This window comes from Triticum aestivum, chromosome 2D (assembly GCF_018294505.1).
Source record: "Triticum aestivum cultivar Chinese Spring chromosome 2D, IWGSC CS RefSeq v2.1, whole genome shotgun sequence".
Lineage (NCBI taxonomy): Eukaryota > Viridiplantae > Streptophyta > Magnoliopsida > Poales > Poaceae > Triticum > Triticum aestivum.
In genome coordinates this window covers 83,009,920-83,024,641 of record NC_057799.1, presented here as the reverse complement: position 1 = coordinate 83,024,641, position 14,722 = coordinate 83,009,920, and the positions used below count along the sequence as shown (strand labels likewise).

At 46.0% G+C, this 14,722-nt stretch overlaps 1 pseudogene; it reads right to left on the bottom strand.

The window, feature by feature from the left end:
- Positions 1 to 426: 426 nt before the first annotated feature.
- LOC123048847 (chaperone protein ClpB1-like) lies at positions 427 to 2,732 on the bottom strand (annotated as a pseudogene).
- Positions 2,733 to 14,722: the final 11,990 nt, after the last annotated feature.

Sequence of the window (14,722 nt, the reverse complement as noted above, 5' to 3'; positions counted from 1 at the left end):
AGCCAAGGCTCCCCTGTTTGACGCCCACTGGCTGAAGGATTCCTTTTTTCAGCATAGCTACTGGGTATGTTTTCTGTACATTTTCTGACTAGGGTTTCCCGCCTGAAGGAACTTTCGCTTATGGATACATTGTACATTTTCTGTACATATCTGAAACATTATTTTTATACACGACTAACATTTCTACAAATATATGTTTCTGATGTTTACTTTTTTCGTACACGTTGTATATTTTTGCATACATTAGGAATAATTTTTATACACATGTTTAACTTTTTTAAATACATTTTTTTTATGTCTACTTTTTTTCATACACGTTATATATCATTCGTATACGTCAGATGCATTCTTCTATACACATCTAACACTTTTCATGCACATTATTCTTTTTTCAGTTTCATCGTAAATCCAACAAATAGTCTAAAATAGATTTAACAGTTATAGAATTAATGTTACGAACAATGTATACATTATTTCACATTTTTCTAGGGGGTTTCATGGCACCCCTAGATCTGCCTACGGTCTCACGCACTAGAAAAGTCTAGGACCGGCATCTTCACCACTTCATATTTCAACCCCTTCTTGTCATCTGTTGCATTGATGAAGATTGCTGAACCTTCACCAGCCTCACCTTTGACTAGCATCTCAGAGAGCATTGTTATCACATTTCTTTCCACCCACCTTCTTATGGGTCTTGCACCATACATCTGTAGGTACAAAAATGGTTACTAAAAGATACTACCAAAATTATGCGTAAAGAAAAGAAGCTAGTTGTACTAACCGGATTGTGTGACTCCGACATTATGACGTCCAACAAGGCATTGGTTGTAGACAGAGAGATGCCCTTATTGGCTACTCTAGCTACAACGTTCTTAATCTGAATTTTTGCAACCTCTTTCATTTGTTCATAGGAAAGTGACTCGAATATCACAATCTCACTAATCCTGTTGAGAAGTTCGGGCTTGAAGAACTTCTGAACCTGCATAAGCAACAACATGAATGGCAATCAGTAGTAGGAACTGTTGCATGGAGCCCTTACATGACAATTTGGGATTAACAAACCTTTTCCGTGACGAGGTTCCTTGCAACTTCTAATGGCTTTTCTCCAGTCATTTTTGTTGTAAGGTATTCTGATCCAAGATTTGAGGTCATAATGATGATAGTATTCTTAAAGTCAACAGTTCTACCTTTGCCATCAGTCAACATGCCATCATCAAGAATTTGAAGAAAAATATTAAACACCGAGGGATGTGCCTTCTCAACCTCATCAAAAAGGATAAGGCTATATGGATGCTTTCTCACCTTTTCAGTCAATTGTCCGCTATCTTCATATCCAATATAGCTTTAAGAGTATCAAAGAAGCATTCATATTAGGCAAACTAATTAATTAGACAAAGCATGAAAAGATATCTTAGTTCTAAGAGGAATATTAATGCACAATACTACCTTGGAGGTGCTCCAATGAGACGTGTTACAGACCCAACAGTAGCATATTCAGACATGTCAACCCGAACAAGCATCTTTTCACTGTCAAATAGTTGCTTGGCAAGAGCTTTTGCAAGCTCTGTCTTTCCAACACCAGACAGGCCTAAAAAGAGGAAAGATCCTGTCGGTTGGCTAGGTTGATCAAGGCCGGCCCTAGAGCGTAACACCGCTTGCGCAACCAAATTGACCGCTTCATCTTGACCAATAACCCGCTCAATCTGTCTCGAATGTGGATTAATTTGTCCTTCTCCTCTTCACAAAGTGTAGCGACAGGAATTCCAGTCCATCGACTCACAACCTACAAATAATAATTGTTGGAACATGCATGACAATCACATCACATAATAAAAATCAATTTACTAAAATATATATAATGAGAGAGAGAGAGAGAGAGAGAGAGAGAGAGCCTACCTGCGCGACATCATTTGGATCAACAATTGCTTTCTTCACTCTATTTGTGGAGCTACTTTTCGGGTTGACAATCACCTTTTTATTTGCATCGTTTAAGCTACTGGGAGTAGTGTTGTCAATCTGCTTCATCTTTCTGGCTATGAAAGTACATGCCTCATCGATCAGATCAATTGCCTTATCTGGAAATTGACGACCTGATGTAACATACAACAATGAAAATCAAATTAGCAAAGGTACAATGGAGTGAGGGTAGATGAATTGTTGACGCACGTACGTACCGGTGATGTAGCGGGCGCCGAGGTGCGCAGCAGCGACGAGAGCGGCATCCTGAATTTCGAGTCCATGGTGGTCTTGGAATCGTTGCTTTAGCCCCCGCAAGATGGCAATGGTGGCCTCAATGCTCGGCTCCCCGACGTGCACTTTCTGAAACCGTCGCTCGAGCGCAGGGTCCTTCTCCACGTACTGGCGGTACTCGTCAAAGGTGGTTGCCCCCACGCAGCGGATGCGGCCGCGGGCCAGCGCCGGCTTGAACATGTTGGAGGCGCTCGTGCAGTTGGTCCGGCTGCTGCCGGCGGAGTAGAGCATGTGCATCTCGTCCACGAACAGTATGATCTTGCCGTTGGACGCCTCTGCCCGCTTGATCACGTTCTTCATGCGCTCCTCGAACATGCCACGGTACTGCGTGCCGGCCACCATCGCCGCGAGGTCGACCTCCACCACGCGAGCCCCGACGAGCGCGTCGGGGACGGCCCCGGACGCGATTCACTGCGCGAGGCCCTCGGCGACGGCGGTCTTACCGACCCCGGCGGCGCCGACGAGCGCCCCGCAGTTCTTGGTCCTGCGGCAGACACTAGTAGAAAAGGGGGCTTTTGTCCCGGTTTGAACCGGGACTAAAGGGTCGTTACTAATGCCTCCCCCTTTAGTCCCGGTTCTTACACGAACCGGGACTAAAGGCCGTCCACGTGGACGCAGACCGGAGCTCCACCATTAGTCCCGGTTGGTGTTACCAACCGGGACTAAAGGAAATTTTATGATATTTTTTTTTAAAAAAAATTTTGCGAATTTTTTTAATTTTTTTTTGATTTTCAAATTTCTGAATTATTTTAACCTCTAATCTCTAATCACCATCCCTCATCACTGCTCAATTTATCCTCTAATCTCTAATCACCCCTCATCATTCCAAATCATCTAACTTTCCGGACGGTCACCCATCCTCTCACTACTCCAGCCTGAGCACGCTTAACTTTCGGTTTCTATTCTCCCTCGTTTCCAAGTCTGCACATGTTGTTTTCCTGACAATAGTAAGATGTCAATCCTATTAACCCTCAGGAATTTAGCTTGAGCATGAAGTGACACATTTCACTGTTTGAGTTTGAAACTATTGTTTTAAAAAACAATAATTATTTAATAACACTAATATTTCTGGAATAATTAGTTTGACCATTGTTTGACCACAGTTTGACCACAGTTTGACCAGATTTGACCACAGTTTGACCAGATTTGACCAAAATTCAAAACAAGTGAAATAATTATTTAGTAACACTAATATTCTAGAATAATTAGTTTGACCATTGTTTGACCACAGTTTGACCACAATTTGAAATTTTTTGAATTTTTTTGCCTCTCCAGATCTTAAAAGCCCCGTATCTTTTTTTTTGTTAGGTTTTTGAGGATTTTGAAAATGTTTAACGGGGTTCCCCTGGTTAAATTCGGATGTAACTTTTCGAGTAGATGATTTTTCATATAAAAAACTTTTTCATCTGAGTTCGTATGCAAAAGTTATGCCCATTTTAAGAAATTCCAGAGAGATTTTGCAAATAAAGTCGAAATTCATATTTGTTAATTTTCCCAACAACTAGACCACATATCACATGAGAAACTTATTTTATTTTTTTGACACTTCCATCATTTTCTTTTCTTTTTTCTAAAACTGAAAAGGCGGTCTGGGGGGGGGGGTAGAGTTTGAAAATGAGACCTTTAGTACTAATGCCATGAACCGGCACTAATGCCTCAAAGCCCATTAGTACCGGTTGGTGCCACCAACCGGGACTAATGGGCATCGCACCCTTTAGTCCTAGTTCGTGGCACCAACCGGGACTAAAGGGCCCAGGTGAACCGGGACTAATGCCTTAGCCGCACGAACCGGGATAAATGCTCACATTAGTCCTGGTTCGTGACTGAACCGGGACTAATGTGAAAACTGTCCTGTGACCAAAGCCCTGTTTTCTACTAGTGAGAGGATGTCGACGACGCGGTCGATCTCGTCGTCGCGGCCGATGACCGGGTCGCCCTAGCCGGTCATGTCCCGGCCGTAGGTGCGCAGGCACTTGCGGGACTGGAAGTAGCTCCACGCCCAGTGGCACAGCGCAGAGGTTGCTAGAGCGACGACCGTGCAGCACGCGCGCTCTAGCAAGAGCTGGCCACTGACGGGCGGGCGTTGCACGGTAATCGCACGCACAGAAGTGACCCTGTCATCACGTGGAGGCGGTTGCCGTTGCCGGGTAGGAGGAGAGCGCCTCTTCTTATTAACCTTCCACCGAATCATCGCTACCTAATTTGGCTAATTTAGGGTTCTGGCACTCGCAAAATCGCTGCGCCCTCATGACCTTTTATACTACTATGCGTTATTAGATGTAGAATCCGTGTCGGTGTCGCCCAAATCTCGGAGTACGTATACAAATAGGAACCGGCTGACTGATTAGAACCATAGATTAAAATCGCGGGAGAAACGATTTCGCGGCGGCCTCTCCCAGCAGCTATAGCGGCCGCCGTAGCGGGCAATCGTGGCAAATAGCGGAAATTTTTCTGGTGGGGGAGATGATTCTGGAGGGATTTGTTGATTGTTGAGCCATTTATAGGGATATGTGGAGGATTTCACGGCAGCAGCCATAGCGTAGCGGCGAGGCTCCCGGGCAGCTATAGCGCAGCTATCGTGGCTATTTCACGGGCTATTTTAATCTATGATTAGAACCCACATCGGAGACGTCGCACCGGGTGTAGGCCGTGTCCGGCCGGGCCAAGCTCCGCGGCGACCGAGCGGCCCCGGTCATCCTGCACGTCGGCGATGATGACCTTGCCGCCATTCCTGATGAACTCCGTGGCTGCCGCCTTGCCGATCGATGCCGCTCTTTTCTGCTGTACCTTAGGGCAACTCCGGGCCGATTCAAACGGACACCGATTTCGTCCGCTTTTTATCCATTTGGGTCGCCCGTCCGCGCGTCCGTATCCGCTTTTTTATTTGGGTCTGCGAGTGCGCCCAATGGTAGCCAGACCCATTTTCGATATGTCCGCCCTGACATTTCCTCAAACACGTAGCAGGCAGTGTAGGGGAGCTCGCAGCGCGCGGGGAGGCCGACGGGCGAGCTCGAACCCCATGGCGGGGGCGGCACCGCAAGCGCCACGAGCATGGCGCGGCGAGGCCTGGCACAGGAAGGACTTGCGGGAGATGATGAGGAGCCGCGGCTTGCCGAGGCTGGCGGCCCCGTCGTGGAACGCCACCACGCGGTCCAGGCGGAAGGCGCGTTGGAGCAGGCGCTTGAAGTCGGCCACGGTCTTGCCGCCCGGGGAGTGCGTGCCGTCGATGCCCATGGGCCGGTGGAAGGTGGAGCCGATGACGATGCGCGAGAAGCAGTGCACCTCCTGGTCGTTGTCCACGTCGATGACGTCGTAGTTGGAGAGATGGCGGAAGAGCGGCGTGAACTTGTCCAGCCACCAGTCCTTGATGTCCGTGAGCAGGAACTGCACCTCGCCGCCGAAGTGGTGGGTGCTGGTGAAGAGCGGCACCAGCACGTCGGTGTAGTCGTGGTACAGGTTGCCCGCGAAGCCGCCGCTGGAGAAGAGGAAGGCCGGGACGGAGTGGTCCCTGGTGCAGAGCGGCGGCACGACGCTGTCGTTGGCGCCGCCGAAGGGGAGGAGCCAACCGGCCCAATGGCAGGCTGCCGGCCGCCCGCTGCGCTCCTCCGCCGCCAGGGCCTGCACCACCGGCCGGCCGCCCGCCGCAGCCACCGCGTTCTTCTCGTGCCGCCCGCCGCGATCCTCTGTCATCATGGCCTGCATCTCGAGTCCTCGTATGGCAGGAAGTGTGGGTCGCTGCCCAGTGGGTCCAGGCCGGACACGCGAGGGGAGGAGCGGACGAGAGCGAACGACAAGAGCGCCCAGTTTTGTCCGCCGCAGACCCATTTGTTGCCCATTTTTGCGCCCAGTTTAGGTCGGGACGGACACAAAACGGACAGCAGGCGGACACTGTGTCCGTTTGGGTCGCCCCGTTGGGCCAACTTTTGTGTTCGGATGACCTAAACGGACGAAATGGGTCGCTCCATTGGAGTTGCTCTTACGAGCTAAACTGTACCCATATGGCCATATCGGCAGTATATCATGAAGCAGAAGATGATAAGACACTCGAGCTCCATGTCCGGTGCGCAACAACGCAGAGTACTAGCAGCCGTGAGAGAAGAGAAAGAAGTTCTGCACCTCTGCTTGCTATTTTTCGGAAACATTTTAATTCAGCCGGCTGATTTCTGGAGAAATCAGCCGCGTCCGTCGCACGCCACGCGTCATAATGGACCCATGCGCTTTCAACCTAAGCCGTCACGGAACACACGCACCACGTCGCTTCAGCCGATCATTTTCTTGCCTTTCTCCTCCCCATCTTCTTCTACCTCTGTCGCATCTTATGCCGCCCCTCTTTCATTTTTCTTAGCGCGCTCTCTCTCTTGCATCTGGCCGGCGACCACCAGAGCTATTATTGCCACACGCTCCTTCCGCCAGCTGCTGCAAGGACGCCCCACCACTGCCGCTGCTATTTGCAACGACCACGAGATCGCAACCCGCAGATCTCGCCGGCGACCGCGGCTGCAACACAGCCTGCTCGTGGTGGTGACCACGGGCGCTGCAACCTGATATCTCGCCGGCTGCGACACATGCTGCAACGCAGCGCCACTCGACAGCCAGCGCTGCAACCGAAGAAGCTGCGATGTGGCGCTCATCGATGCTGTCGGAGCTGCAATGGAGCTTTGTAGGATCGAAAGTATGTCTAGAGGGGGGGGTGATTAGACTACTTGACCAAATAAGAATCTAGCCTTTTCCCAATTTTAGTTCTTGGCAGATTTTAGCAACTTAGCACAAGTTAAGCAATCAACCTACACATGCAATTCTAAGAGTATAGCAGCGGAATGTAAAACAATTGCATATGAAGGTAAATGGAGGAGATTGAGGGAGCAAACGCAATGTTGACACGGAGATTTTTTATCCGTGGTTCCGATAGGTGGTGCTATCGTACATCCACGTTGATGAAGACTTCAACCCACGAAGGGTAACGGTTGCGCGAGTCCACGGAGGGCTCCACCCATGAAGGGTCCACGAAGAAGCAACCTTGTCTATCCCACCATGGCCGTCGCCCACGAAGGACTTGCCTCACTAGGGTAGATCTTCACGAAGTAGGCGATCTCCTTGCCCTTACAAACTCCTTGGTTCAACTCCACAATCTTGACGGAGGCTCTCAAGTAACACCTAGCCAATCTAGGAGACACCACTCTCCAAGAAGTAACAAATGGTGTGTTGATGATGAACTTTGCTCTTGTGCTTCAAATGATAGTCTCCCCAACACTCAACTCTCTTTCATAGGATTGGATTTGGTGGAAAGAAGATTTGAGTGGAAAGCAACTTGGGGAAGGCTAGAGATCAAGATTTATGTGGTTGGAATGGAATATCTTGACCTCAACACAAGTGTAGGTGGTTCTCTCTGAGAAAATATATGTTGGAAGTGTAGGCATGTTCTGATGGCTCTCTCCACGAATGAAGAGTGGGTGGAGGGGTATATATAGCCTCCACACAAAATCTAACTGTTACACATAAATCACCAAAGTCGGTGGGACCGATTCAGAGAACTCGGTCAGACCGATTTGGTTCATAATGTGACCGTTAGGTGTTTCGGTGGGACCGACATGTCAACTCGGTGGGACCGATATCATTAGGGTTATGGCACAACGTAATCTCGGTGTGACCGATTACACAAACTCGGTGAGACCGATTTTGGTAATAGTCAAATAGAGAGTTGGTCAGGCAAACTCGGTGGGACCGATTCGCTCATCTCGGTTGGACTGAAACGTTGCGAAAAGGAAACAGAGTGTTTGCATTGCAACTCGGTGGGACCGATCGCTCATCTCGGTTGGACCGAAACGTTACGAAGGGAAACAGAGAGATTACAATCCCATCTCGGTGAGACCGAAAACACTAGGGTTTCTGGCAATGGCTATGTCAACTGAACTCGGTGGCTCCGGATAGAAAGAATCGGTGGGGCCGAGTTGGATATTTGGTTTGGGACATATGTGGATATGAGAAAGTAGTGGAGGGTTTTGGAGCATATTGTTGGGGAACGTAGTAATTTGAAAAAAATTCCTACGCACACGCAAGATCATGGTGATGCATAGCAAGGAGAGGGGAGAGTGTTGTCCACGTACCCTCGTAGACCGACAGCGGAAGCGTTATCACAACGCGGTTGATGTAGTCGTACGTCTTCACGATCCGACCGATCAAGTACCGAACGTACGGCACCTCCGAGTTCTACACACGTTCAGCTCGATGACGTCCCTCGAACTCCGATCCAGCCGAGTGTTGAGGGAGAGTTTCGTCAGCACGACGGCGTGGTGACGATGATGATGTTCCACCGACGCAGGGCTTCGCCTAAGCTCCGCAACGGTATTATCGAGGTGTAATATGGTGGAGGGGGGCACCGCACACGGCTAAGAGATCTCAAGGATCAATTGTTGTGTCTCTGGGGTGCCCCCTGCCCCCGTATATAAAGGAGCAAGGGGGAGGCAGCCGGCCAAGGGGAGAGGCGCGCCATAGGGGGGAGTCCTACTCCCACCGGGAGTAGGACTCCTCCTTTCCTTGTGGGAGTAGGAGAAGGGAAGGGGGAAGGAGAAAGAAGGAAGGGTGCGCCCCCCTTCCCTAGTCCAATTCGGACCAGACCATGGGGAGGGGTGCGGCCACCTTTTGAGGCCTTTCTCTCCTTTCCCGTATGGCCCATTAAGGCCCAATACGAATTCCCGTAACTCTCCGGTACTCCGAAAAATACCCGAATCACTCGGAACCTTTCCGAAGTCCGAATATAGTCGTCCAATATATCGATCTTTACGTCTCGACCATTTCGAGACTCCTCGTCATATCCCCGATCTCATCCGGGACTCCGAACTCCTTCGGTACATCAAAACTCAATAAAACTGTCATCGTAACGTTAAGCGTGCGGACCCTACGGGTTCGAGAACTATGTAGACATGACCGAGACACGTCTCCGGTCAATAACCAATAGCGGGACCTGGATGCCCATATTGGCTCCCACATATTCTACGAAGATCTTTATCGGTCAGACCGCATAACAACATACGTTGTTCCCTTTGTCACCGGTATGTTACTTGCCCGAGATTTGATCGTCGGTATCTCGATACCTAGTTCAATCTCGTTACCGGCAAGTCTCTTTACTCGTTCCGTAACACATCATCCCGCAACTAACTCATTAGTCACAATGCTTGCAAGGCTTATAGTGATGTGCATTACCGAGTGGGCCCAGAGATACCTCTCCGACAATTGGAGTGACAAATCCTAATCTCGAAATACGCCAACCCAACAAGTACCTTTGGAGACACCTGTAGAGCACCTTTATAATCACCCATTTACGTTGTGACGTTTGGTAGCACACAAAGTGTTCCTCCGGTAAACGGGAGTTGCATAATCTCATAGTCATAGGAACATGTATAAGTCATGAAGAAAGCAATAGCAACATACTAAACGATCGAGTGCTAAGCTAACGGAATGGGTCAAGTCAATCACGTCATTCTCCTAATGAGGTGATCTCGTTAATCAAATGACAACTTATGTCTATGGCTAGGAAACATAACCATCTTTGATTAACGAGCTAGTCAAGTAGAGGCATACTAGTGACACTCTGTTTGTCTATGTATTCACACATGTATTATGTTTCCGGTTAATACAATTCTAGCATGAATAATAAACATTTATCATGATATAAGGAAATAAATAATACTTTATTATTGCCTCTAGGGCATATTTCCTTCAGTCTCCCACTTGCACTAGAGTCAATAATCTAGTTCACATCGCCATGTGATTTAACATCAATAATTCACATCACCATGTGATTAACACCCATAGTTCACATCTCTATGTGACCAACACTCAAAGGGTTTACTAGAGTCAATAATCTAGTTCACATCGCTATGTGATTAACACCCAAAGAGTACTAAGGTGTGATCATGTTTTGATTGTGAGATAATTTTAGTCAACGGGTCTGTCACATTCAGATCCGTAAGTATTTTGCAAATTTCTATGTCTACAATGCTCTGCACGGAGCTACTCTAGCTAATTGCTCCCACTTTCAATATGTATCTAGACCGAGACTTAGAGTCATCTAGATTTAGTGTCAAAACTTGCATCGACGTAACCCTTTACGACGAACCTTTTGTCACTTCCATAATCGAGAAACATATCCTTATTCCACTAAGGATAATTTTGACCGCTGTCCAGTGATCTACTCCTAGATCACTATTGTACTCCCTTGCCAAAATCAGTGTAGGGTATACAATAGATCTGGTACACAGCATGGCATACTTTATAGAACCTATGGCCAAGGCATAGGGAATGACTTTCATTCTCTTTCTATCTTCTGCCGTGGTCGGGCTTTGAGTCTTACTCAATTTCACACCTTGTAACACAGGCAAGAACTCTTTCTTTGACTGTTCTATTTTGAACTACTTCAAAATCTTGTTAAGGTATGTACTCATTGAAAAAACTTATCAAGCGTCTTGATCTATCTCTATAGATCTTGATGCTCAATATGTAAGCAGCTTCACCGAGGTCTTTCTTTGAAAAAACTCCTTTCAAACACTCCTTTATGCTTTGCAGAATAATTCTACATTATTTCCGATCAACAATATGTCATTCACATATACTTATCAGAAATGCTGTAGTGCTCCCACTCACTTTCTTGTAAATACAGGCTTCACCGCAAGTCTGTATAAAACTATATCCTTTGATCAACTTATCAAAGTGTATATTCCAACTCCGAGATGCTTGCACCAGTCCATAGATGGATCGCTGGAGCTTGCATATTTTGTTAGCACCTTTAGGATTGACAAAACCTTCTGGTTGCATCATATACAACTCTTCTTTAATAAATCCATTAAGGAATGCAGTTTTGTTTATCCATTTGCCATATTTCATAAAATGCGGCAATTGCTAACATGATTCAGACAGACTTAAGCATAGATACGAGTGAGAAACTCTCATCGTAGTCAACATCTTGAACTTGTCGAAAACCTTTTTGCGACAATTCTAGCTTTGTAGATAGTGACACTACTATCAGCGTCCGTCTTCCTCTTGAAGATCCATTTAATCTCAATGGCTCGCCGATCATTGGGCAAGTCAATCAAAGTCCATACTTTGTTCTCATACATGGATCTCATCTCAGATTTCATGGCCTCAAGCCATTTTGCGGAATCTGGGCTCACCATCGCTTCTTCATAGTTCGTAGGTTCGTCATGGTCTAGTAACATAACCTCCAGAACAGGATTACCGTACCACTCTGGTGCGGATCTTACTCTGGTTGACCTACGAGGTTCAGTAATAACTTGATCTGAAGTTCCATGATCATCATCATTAACTTCCTCACTAATTGGTGTAGGAGTCACAGGAACAGATTTCTGTGATGAACTACTTTCCAATAAGGGAGCAGGTACAGTTACCTCATCAAGTTCTACTTTCCTCCCACTCACTTCTTTCGAGAGAAACTCCTTCTCTAGAAAGGATCCATTCTTAGCAACGAATGTCTTGCCTTCGGATCTGTGATAGAAGGTGTACCCAACTGTCTCCTTTGGGTATCCTATGAAGACACATTTCTCCGATTTGGGTTGAGCTTATCAGGATGAAACTTTTTCACATAAGCATCGCAACCCCAAACTTTAAGAAACGACAACTTTGGTTTCTTGCCAAACCACAGTTCATAAGATGTCGTCTCAACGGATTTAGATGGTACCCTATTTAACGTGAATGCAGCTGTCTCTAATGCATAACCCCAAAACGATAGTGGTAGATCGGTAAGAGACATCATATATCGCACCATATCTAATAAAGTACGGTTACGATGTTCGGACACACCATTACACTGTGGTGTTCCAGGTGGCGTGAGTAGTGAAACTATTTCACATTGTTTTAACTGAAGGCCAAACTCGTAACTCAAATACTCTTCTCCACGATCAGATCGTAGAAACTTTATTTTCTTGTTACGATGATTTTCCACTTCACTCTGAAATTATATGAACTTTTCAAATGTTTCAGACTTCTGTTTCATTAAGTAGATATACCCATATCTGCTCAAATCATCTGTGAAGGTCAGAAAATAATGATACCTGCTACGAGCCTCAATATTCATCGGACCACATACATCTGTATGTATGATTTCCAACAAATCTGTTGCTCTCTCCATAGTTCCGGAGAACGGCGTTTTAGTCATCTTGCCCATGAGGCACGGTTCGCAAGCATCAAGTGATTCATAATCAAGTGATTCCAAAATCCCATCAGTATGGAGTTTCTTCATGCGCTTTACACCAATATGACCTAAACGGCAGTGCCACAAATAAGTTGCACTATCATTATTAACTTTGCATCTTTTGGCTTCATTATTATGAATATGTGTATCACTACGATCGAGATCCAACAAACCATTTTCGTTGGTGTGTATGACCATAGAAGGTTTTTATTCATGTAAACAGAACAACAATTGTTCTCTAACTTAAATGAATAACCGTATTGCAATAAACATGATCAAATCATATTCATGCTCAACGCAAACACCAAATAACACTTATTTAGTTTCAACACTAATCCCGAAAGTATAGGGAGTGTGCGATGATGATCATATCAATCTTGGAACTACTTCCAACACACATCGTCACCTCGCCTTTTACTAGTCTCTGTTTATTCTGCAACTCCCGTTTTCGAGTTACTACTCTTTAGCAACTGAACCAGTATCAAATACTGAGGGGTTGCTATAAACACTAGTAAGTACACATCAATAACATGTATATCCAATATACCTTTGTTCACTTTGCCATCCTTCTTATCCACCAAATACTTGGGGCAGTTCCGCCTCCAGTGACCAGTCCCTTTGCAGTAGAAGCACTTAGTCTCAGGCTTAGGTACAGACTTGGGCTTCTTCACTTGAGTAGCAACTTGCTTGCCGTTCTTTTTGAAGTTCCCCTTCTTCCCTTTGCCCTTTTCTTGAAACTAGTGGTCTCGTCAACCATCAACACTTGATGTTTTTCTTGATTTCTACCTTCGTCGATTTCAGCATCACGAAGAGCTCGGGAATTACTTTCGTCATCCCTTGCATACTATAGTTCATCACGAAGTTCTACTAACTTGGTGATGGTGACTAGAGAATTCTGTCAATCACTATTTTATCTGGAAGATAAACTCCCACTTGATTCAAGCGATTGTAGTACCCAGACAATCTGAGCACATGCTCACTAGTTGAGCCATTCTCCTCCATCTTTTAGCTATAGAACTTGTTGGAGACTTCATATCTCTCAACTCGGGTATTTGCTTGAAATATTAACTTCAACTCCTGGAACATCTCATATGGTCCATGACGTTCAAAACGTCTTTGAAGTCCCGATTCTAAGCCGTTAAGCATGGTGCACTAAACTATCAAGTAGTCATCATATTGAGCTAGCCAAACGTTCATAACGTCTGCATCTGCTCCTGCAATAGGTCTGTCACCTAGCGGTGCATCAAGGACATAATTCTTCTGTGCAGCAATGAGGATAATCCTCAGATCACGGATCCAATCCGCATCTTTGCTACTAACATCTTTCAACATAATTTTTCTCTAGGAACATATCAAAAATAAACAGGGAAGCAACAACGCGAGCTATTGATCTACAACATAATTTGCAAAATACTATCAGGACTAAGTTCATGATAAATTTAAGTTCAATTAATCATATTACTTAAGAACTCCCACTTAGATAGACATCCCTCTAATCCTCTAAGTGATCACGTGATCCATATCAACTAAACCATGTCCGATCATCACGTGAGATGGAGTAGTTTCAATGGTGAACATCACTATGTTGATCATATCTACTATATGATTCACGCTCGACCTTTCGGTCTCCGTGTTCCGAGGCCATATCTGTTATATGCTAGGCTCGTCAAGTTTAACCTGAGTATTCCGCGTGTGCAACTGTTTTGCACCCGTTGTATTTGAACGTAGAGCCTATCACACCCGATCATCACGTGGTGTCTCAGCACGAAGAACTTTCGCAACGGTGCATACTCAGGGAGAACACTTATACTTTGATAATTTAGTGAAGGATCATCTTATAATGCTACCGTCAAACAAAGCAAGATAAGATGCATAAAGGATTAACATCACATGCAATCAATATAAGTGATATGATATGGCCATCATCATCTTGTGCTTGTGATCTCCATCTCCGAAGCACCGTGCTTGTGATCTCCATCTCCGAAGCACCGTCATGATCACCATCGTCACCGGCGCGACACCTTGATCTCCATCGTAGCATCGTTGTCGTCTCGCCAACTTATTGCTTTTACGACTATCGCTACCGCTTAGTGATAAAGTAAAACTATTACATGGCGATTGCATCTCATACAATAAAGCGACAACCATATGGCTCCTGCCAGTTGCCGATAACTCGGTTACAAAACATGATCATCTCATACAACACATTATATCACATCATGTCTTGACCATATCACATCACAACATGCCCTGCAAAAACAAGTTAGA